Source organism: Lipotes vexillifer, unplaced genomic scaffold (genome assembly GCF_000442215.2).
Source record: "Lipotes vexillifer unplaced genomic scaffold, Lipotes_vexillifer_v1.1 scaffold799, whole genome shotgun sequence".
NCBI lineage: Eukaryota > Metazoa > Chordata > Mammalia > Artiodactyla > Lipotidae > Lipotes > Lipotes vexillifer.
This window is the reverse complement of record NW_006787679.1, coordinates 2,550,533-2,559,375: the sequence shown is the minus strand read 5'-3', so window position 1 is coordinate 2,559,375 and position 8,843 is coordinate 2,550,533.

Here is an 8,843-nt window from a genome sequence, read left to right as displayed (position 1 = left end):
GAAAGAACAACTATTGAGGAACCATAAGTTGAATAACTATTACAGTTCACATAGAGCTAATATATGAGTACTAACTATCAAGTGTGGAGAGACTTAACTGAACAGCCAAGGAAATTAGTTGAGATCCTGGAATGACCACACCTTAAGTTATAAGATAAGAGGTGAAACAAGTCATAGATTATTATAGATTTTGCTACATTTATGCTAAAAAAGCACAAAAAATAAGCCCATACACTCAAGAATATCTACAAAAACTGCCTGTTTAAATAAACTCTAACACCCTTTAAAGGTATACAAAAAAAAAAAAGACATTCAAAAACATAACATTCACAATGTCCACATCCAGTCTAAAATTATTAGACATAAAGAAACAAAAAAAAATGATCTGTAAGCAGTAGATAATCATTGACATAAAAGCATACATGAGCAAGTTGTTAAACTCAGAAGATACAATTTTAAAACAGCTATTATGAATATATTAAAATATTTAGACACAGACACACATAAGGAGACAATACAGAAGAAAATGAAAAAGTATAAGAGAACAAAATAGAATCTCTAGAATGGGAAAAATAAATATCTGAAATTTAAAAATAAGCACTGGATATAACTAATAGCAGTTTAAACAATAAAGAAAGAAAGGTTAGTTAACTTTAAGAATCTGACTATAATTAAGCACAGAAATATTGTACTCCCAGAAGGAATAGGTGATGATAAAATATTTCAATTAATAATGGCTATAAAATTTTTCAGATATAATAAAAATATCAACCCACATATGTAAGGATCATAACGAATCTCAAGTAGAATGAACACAAAGGGAATTCATCAAGAAGCATCATAAATTACTAAAAACAAGAAATAAAGAAAAACATTTAAAATCAGCCAGAAGAAAAAGATATACATCTAACATATGTACAACTCTCCCACAGGGTAACATCTCCTTTTACTCCATATTTTAAAATCTCAAGCAAGTGACTTTCATGGAAAATTCTAATCTGAAAACAAGTGGGGAAGAGGATATAGTAAGTTATTCCTAATGTTCCTTCAGCTATGGTTAGTTGTCCATAGAAAGGAAAGGAAATGATGTAAGTTGACTTGCAATCATTTGATTGAATCTAATGATGAAATAGTTCACTTCTATTTTGATACCCACTGCATACAGGTACCAGGTGCTAACTGTTTTCATATATTGATATTAATGTTTGTGTATTAAATTTGTTGTATGTTTATATTAATACAATGCTTGTGTTTAAGGGGGAGGTATTTATCTGGGGAATATAGTCTATTCTATTCATTTTCTTAGTGAAGAATTTCACAATTCCCCAAAATAAAAAGACATGCTCTATCCCCTTTTTTTAAAATTTATTTTATTGAAGTATAGTTGATTTACCATGTGTTAATTTCTGTTGTACAGCAAAGTGATTCAGTTAAAAATACATATATATGTTCATGTTCTTTTCCCTTAGGGCTCATTACAGGATATTGAATATAATTCCCTGTACTATACAGTAGGACATTGTTATTTATCCATTCTATATATATAATAGTTTGCACCTGCTAGCCCCAAACTTCCAATCCATCTCTCCTTCACTCTTCATCCCCCTTGTAACCGCAAGTGTGTTCTCTATGTCTGTGGGTCTGTTTCTGTTTTGTAGATATGTTCATTTGTGTCACACTTTAGAATCTACATATAAGTGTCTTTATCTTTCTGACTTACTTCACTTCGTATGATATTGTCTAGGTCCATCCATGTGGCTGTAAAGGGTATTATTTCATTCTTTTTTAATGGCTGAGAAGTATTCCATTATATATATAATCACATCTTTTTAAAATTTAAATAAATTTTTCTTGAAGTATAGTTAATTTACAATGTTGCATCAAACTCTGCTGTACAGCAAAGTGACTCAGTTATACACATATTTACATTTTTTTAAATATTCTTTTCCATTATGGTTTATCACAGGATATTCAATATATTTCCCTGTTCTATACATTAGGAATTTATTGTTTGTCCATTCTAAATGAAATAGTTTGCATCTATGAACCCCAAACTCCCAGTCAATCACTTTCCCTCCACCCTCCCCCTTGGCAACCACAGGTTTGTTCTCTATGTCTATGAGTCTGTTTCTGTTTTGTAGATAGGTTCATTTGTGCTATATTTTAGATTCCACATATAAGTGATAGCATATGGTATTTGTCTTTTTTTTCTGACTTACTTCACTTAGTATGATCATCTCTAGTTGCATCCATGTTGCTGCAGATTGCATTATTTTGTTCTGTTTTATGGCTCAGTAGTACTTCATTATGCATATGTACCATATTTTCTTTATCCATTCTTCTATCGATGGACATTTAAGTTGTTTCCATGTTTTGGCTACTGTGAATAGTGTTACTGTGAACAAAGGAGCACATGTATCTTTTTGAATTATAGTCTTGTCTAGGCATATTCCCAGGAGTGGGATTGCTGGATCATATGGTAATGTTATTTTTAGTTTTCTGAGGCATCTGCACACTGTTTTCCATAGTGGCTGTACCAACTTACATTCCCACCAACAGTGCTGGAGGGTTCCCTTTACTCCATATCCTCTCTAGCATTTGTTATTTGTAGACTTTTTAATGATGGCCATTCTGACCTGTGTGAGGTGGTATTTCATTGTAGTTTTGATATACATTTCTCCAATAATTAGTTTCATTGAGCATCTTTTCATGTGCCTACTGCCATCTGTATGTCTTCTTTGGAGAAATGTCTCTTAAAGTCTTCTGCCAATTTTTCAATAGTGTTGTTTGTTTTTGTTGTTGTTGTTGCTGAGTTGTATGAGCAGTTTGTATATTTGGAGATTAAACCCTTGCCTGTCACATCATTTGCAAATATTTTCTCCCATTCTGTATGTTGTCTTTGTGTGTTTTTTAAAATGGTTTCCATCACTGTGTAAAAGCTTGCAAGTTTGCTTAGCTCCCATTTGTTTAATTTTGTTTTTATTTCTATTGCCTTGGGAGACTGACCTAAGAAAACATTGTAGGATTTATATCAGAGAATGATTGGCCTATGCTCTCTTCTAGGAGTTTATGGTGTCATGTCTTATGTTTAAGTTTTTAAGCCATTTTGAGTTTATTTTTGTGCATGGTGTGAGGGTGTGTTCTAACTTCATTGATTTATGTGCAGCTGCCCAACTTTCCCAGCACCACGTGCTGAAGAGACTGTCTTTTTCCCATTTTATATTCTTCCCTCATTTGTCGAAGATTAATTCACCATAGGTGTGTGAGTTTATTTCTGGGCTCTCCATTCTGTTCCATTGACTCATATGCCTATTTTTATACCAATACCATACTGCTTTGATTACTGTAGCTTTTTAGTATTGTCTGAAGTCTGGGAGAGTTATGTTTCCTACTTTGACTTTTTTTCCTCAGGGTTGCTCTAGCAATTCTGTGTTTTCTAATGTTTCATATAAATTTTTGGATTACTTGTTCTAGTGAAAAATGTGAAGAATAAATTTTCTTTTCTGTGAAAAATGTCAAGAATAATTTGATAGGGATCACATTAAATCTATAGATGGCTTTGGGTAGTATTCCCATTTTAACAATATTAATTCTTTCTATCCAAGAGCATGGCATATCTTTCCATTTCTTTAAATCCTTTTTTATTTGCATTATTAATGCTTTATATTTCCTTGGTCAGGTTTATTCCTAGGATTTTTCTTGTGGGGGGGGGGTGATTTAAAAGGTATTGTTTTTTTACATTCCCTTTCTGGTACTTCATTGTTAGTGTAAACAAATGTAACTGATTTCTGAATGTTAATCTTCTATCCTGCTACTTTGCTGAATTCACTTATCAGATCTAGTAAATTTTATGTGGAGTCCTTAGGGTTTTCTGTATATAGTATCATGTCATCTGCATACAGTGAGAATTTTACCTTTTCCCTTCCAATTATGATATATTTTATTTATTTTTCTTGTCTGATTGATATGACTAGGAATTCCAATACTATGTTGAAGAGAAGCAGTGAGAGTGAGCATCCTTGTCTTGTTCCAGATTTTAGTGGGAAGGATTTCAGCTTTCACCATTGAGTATTCTATTGGCTGTGGGTTTGTCATAAATGGTTTTTATTATGTTGAGGTATGTTGCCTCTATTCCCACTTTGGTAAAAGTTTTTATCATGAATGGATGTTGAATTTTTTCAAATGTTTTCTCTGCATCTATTGATATGATCATGTGTTTTTTAACTTTTCTTTTGTTAATGTGGTGTATTACATTCATTAATTTGTGTATGTTGAACCATCCTTATGAACCTGGGATGAATCCCTCTGGGTTGTGGCATATGATCTTTTTAATATGTTGTTGGATTTGGTTTGCTAATATTGTGTTGAGATTTTTTGCATCTATATTCATCAAAGATATTGCTCTGTAATTTTCTTGTTTGATGGTGTCCTTGTCTGGTTTTGGTATAAGGGTGATGGTGGCTTCATAGAATATCTATGGGAGTGTTTTCTCTTCAATCTTTTGGAAAAGTTTGAGAAGAATTGATATAAGTTCTTCATTCCATGTTTAGTAGAATTCACCTGTGAAGCCATCTGGTCCTGGACATTTGTTTGTAGGATGTTTTTGTTTGTTTGTTTGTTTCACAGATTCTCTTCCACTTCTAGTGATTGGTCTGTTCAAAGTATCTATTTCTTCTTGATTCAATTTTGGTGGCTATGTTTCTAGAAAGTTGTCCATTTCTTCTAGGTTGTCAAATTTGTTGGCATATAACTCTTTGTAGTATTCTCTTATGGTTTTTCATATTTCTGCAGTGTCAGTTAAGATTTCTCTTTTTATTTCTTTTTTTTTTTTAGTTTCTCTCTATTTTCTATGTGGTGAGTCTGGCCAATGATTTGTCAATTTTCTTTACCATTTCAAAGAACCAACTCTTGGTTTTGTTGATTTTTTCTATAGTTTTTAAATTTTTTAATATTGTTTTGATGTGGGTGGTTTTTAAAGTCTTTATTGAATTTTTTGCAATGTTGCTTCTGTTTTATGTTTTTTGTTTCTTTGTTTTTGGCCATGAGGCATGTGGGAGCTTAGCTCCCCAACCAGGGATTGAACCCACACCCCCTGCATTGGAAGGTGAAGTCTTAACCATTGGACTGCCAAGGAAGTCCCTATTTTATTTTTAATCTCTATTTTATTTATGTTCTCCCTGATCTTTATTATTTCCTTCCTTCTGCTGAATTTAGATTTTGTTTGTTCTTCTTTTTGTAATTCTTTTAGGTGGTAGGTTACATTACTTGAGATTTTTCTTGTTTTTTGATGAAAGTCTGTATCACTATAAATTTCCCTCTAAAAACTGCTTTTTGCTGTGTCCTGTAGATTTTGTATGGTTGTGTTTTAATTGTCATTTGTCTCAATGTATTTTTAAATTTCCTTTTTGGTTTCCTCATTGACCCATTGGTTTTTTAGTAGCATGTTATTTATTCTCCATGTAATCTTTTTTTTTTTTTTTTTTTTTCCCATTTCTTTTCCTGTGGTTGACTTCTAGTTTCACGTCATTGTGGTCAGAGAAATTCTTGAAATAATTTCTATACTTTAAATTTGTTGAGGTCAGTTTTGTGCCCTAGGATGTGGTCAATCCTAGAGAATTTTATTTTTTTTTTTTTTTTTTTTTTTTCCCATTTCTTTTCCTGTGGTTGACTTCTAGTTTCACGTCATTGTGGTCAGAGAAATTCTTGAAATAATTTCTATACTTTAAATTTGTTGAGGTCAGTTTTGTGCCCTAGGATGTGGTCAATCCTAGAGAATGTTTGTTGTGCACTGGAAAAGAATGCATATTCTGTGCTTTTTGGATGCAGTGTCATGAAAATATCATTTAAGTCTAACTCTCCTATTATATCATGTAGGACCTCTGTTGCCTTATTTATTCTCTGTCTGGATGATCTGTCCATTGATGTGAGTGTGATGTTAAAGTCTCCTATTATTATTGTATTCCTATCCATTTCTCCCTTTATGTCCGTTAATATTTGTTTAATGTATTTGGGTGCTCCTATATTAGGTGCATATATGTTGATGAGTGTAAAATTATCTTCTTGTATTGATCCTTTTATCATTATATAGTGTCCTTCTTTGTCTGTCTTTATAGCGTTTGCTTTAAAATCTATTTTGTCTGATATGATTATCCTGCTTTCTTGCATTTCCATTGCATGAAATATCTTTTTCCATCCCCTCACTTTCAGTTTATGTGTGCCCTTTGTGCTAAAATGGGTCTCTTGTAGGCAGCATATTGTAGGCTCTTTTTTTTTTTCTTTTTTTTTTCTTTTTTTTTTTAATCCAGTCTGCCCATCTATGCCTTTTGATTGGACCATTCATTCCATTGACATTTAAGGTAATTATTGAGACATATGTATTTATTGTCATTTCAAACCTTTTTTTCCAGTTGATTTATTTTTCTTTTTTGTGGATTGATGATTTCCTTTTATTTTATGCTTTTGTTCTCTTCTTTAGGTTTTTGTAAATCTATTGTATGTTTTTGATTTGTGGTCGCCCTGTTTTTCAAGTATGTTAATGCCTTCCTCTATCTGTTTGCTTTAGACTGATATTTAGGATAAAACACATTCTAAAAAAAAAAAGAAAAAGAAAGAAAGGGAAAATAATCTGTATTTTCTTATTCTCCTTCCCCACGTTTTATGATTTTGATGTCCCTTTTTACATCTTCAAGTTTATCCTTTTGCTGTTCCTTCTGTTTAGCATTGTCTTCACAAATAGCTTTTTTTCCCTTTTGATCTGTATACTGAATAATTTAAGTGTTTTACTTTCCAATTGTGATTTCCTCCTTCCTATTTCTTCTTGTTTCTTTCTAGATGGAGATGACCTTTCAATATTTCTTTTAGGATAGGTTTAGTATTGCTGTATTCTTTTAGTTTTTGCTTGTCTGAGAAATTCTTTATTTCTCCTCCTATTCTAAATGATAATCTTTCTGAGTAGAATATTCTAGTTTGCTTATTTTTCTCTTTCAAGACTTTGAGTATGTTTGGCTACTCCCTTCTGTCCTGCAGTGTTTCTGTAGAGAAATCAGCTGATACTCGTATGGGGGGGGATTCCCTTGTAAAGAAGTCTTTGCTTTTCCCTTGTTGCCTTTAGAATCCACTCCACTCTTTAAGTTTTGTCATTTTTATTATAATATGTCTTGGTGTAGGTCTGTTTGGGTTCATCTTGTTTGGGACCCTCTGTGCTTCCTGTATCTAGATATGTTTCCTTCTTTAGGTTTGGGAAATTTTCTGCCACATTTTTTTCAAATACATTTTCAATCTCCTTTACTCTTTCTTCTCCTTTTGGAATCCCTATTATGTGTAGATTAGCCTGCTTTATATTATCCCATAGGTCTCTTACATTGCTTTCATTACTTTTCATTTGTTTTTTTGTCTGCTGATTTGATTGGGTAATTTCTATTAGTCTATCTTCCAGATCACTTATTCTTTCTTCTGCATCACTCATTCTGCTATCCATTACCTTGAGCTTAGCTTTCATCTGGGCAAATAAATTTTCTAATTTTTCGTGGCTCCTCCTTATAGTTTCTAGTTCCTTTTTACAGTAATCTTCATTTCTGTTGATAGTCTTTCTTAATTCCTTAAGTATTTTCATTACCTCCTTTTTTAAAGTCAGTGAAGAGGTCTGTTTCATTGTTTGTTCCTTCAGGGGAATTTTCTTGGACTTTTAACTGAGTGGTTCCTCTGCTTCATTATTTTGCTTATATTTATCTTAGTCTGTGAATTTAGGAGAAACAATTACCTACTGTAGTCTAGGAGGGCTATTTATAAGCTGGAGCATTCTTGTGTAGCTTGTGTGGGTTTAATATTTTTTTGGCATGAGGGCTGCTTTTGGTTGGGATGCTTGCCATCTCTTTCATCAGGTTGTGCTGGCTGTTATTGCCTTGCTAGTTGTTGTGCAGGTGCACAGGTGCATGGTTTGCACCGGATTCCGGGAAGGGGGTGGCAGTCAGTGGCTCCTGGTTTCAGGCCATTCTTCAGTGGTGGCAGTGGGCTGCACACCCCCAGGGAAGTTAGCCCTGGGTTGTGAAACCCTAGGCAGCAGTGGCAGTGGGTTGCATGCAGCAAGGGAGGTGGAGGCATTGCTTGGCACTGGATGGTAGGGCCTTTGGCAGTGGCAGTGGGCCATGTGCCCTCCCAACAAAGTTGGTCCAAGATTACAAGACCCTTGGCAGTGGTGGGCAATGCTGGCTCCTGGGAAGTTGGGAACAGTGACCTGCACCTGCTCACAGGACCCTTGTTGGTAGTAGTGTCTGTGGTCAGTGCCAATCTCTGGAGTACAAGATGGCAGCCACAGCTTATGCCTGCTCCTGGAGCTAGTGCCCTGCCACATGTGAGTACATAGAAAAAAATCCCCTATGACGGGCCTGATCCTTTCCTCATGTGTCCCACAACAATTGTCCTTTGCCTCTCTGGTGGGCCCAATTTCTTTCTGGACTCCTTAGTTGTGGTGTGCTACACCCTAACCCCCTCAGGCTGTCTTCATACAGTCAACCACAGACTTCTCCCCATGGTCTGACCTCCAAAGCCCAAGCCTCAGTACTCAACCCCCACCTGCCCCAGAGGGTGAGCAGACAAGCATCTGAGGCTGGGAAGTGTTGTTCATCTCTGACCCTCTGTGCATGTCTCTCTCCACTTTGCCCTCCACACACCTGTTGCTGCACTGTCCTCTGAGGCTACAAAGTTCCACCTCTGTCCCTGCCAGTGAAGGGACTTCCCAGTGTATGGAAACGTTTCCTCTTTCACAGCTCCCACACAGTGGCACAGATCCCATCCCAATTCTTTCCTTTTTTAATTATTATTTTTTTCTTTTTTCTTTTTCCCTA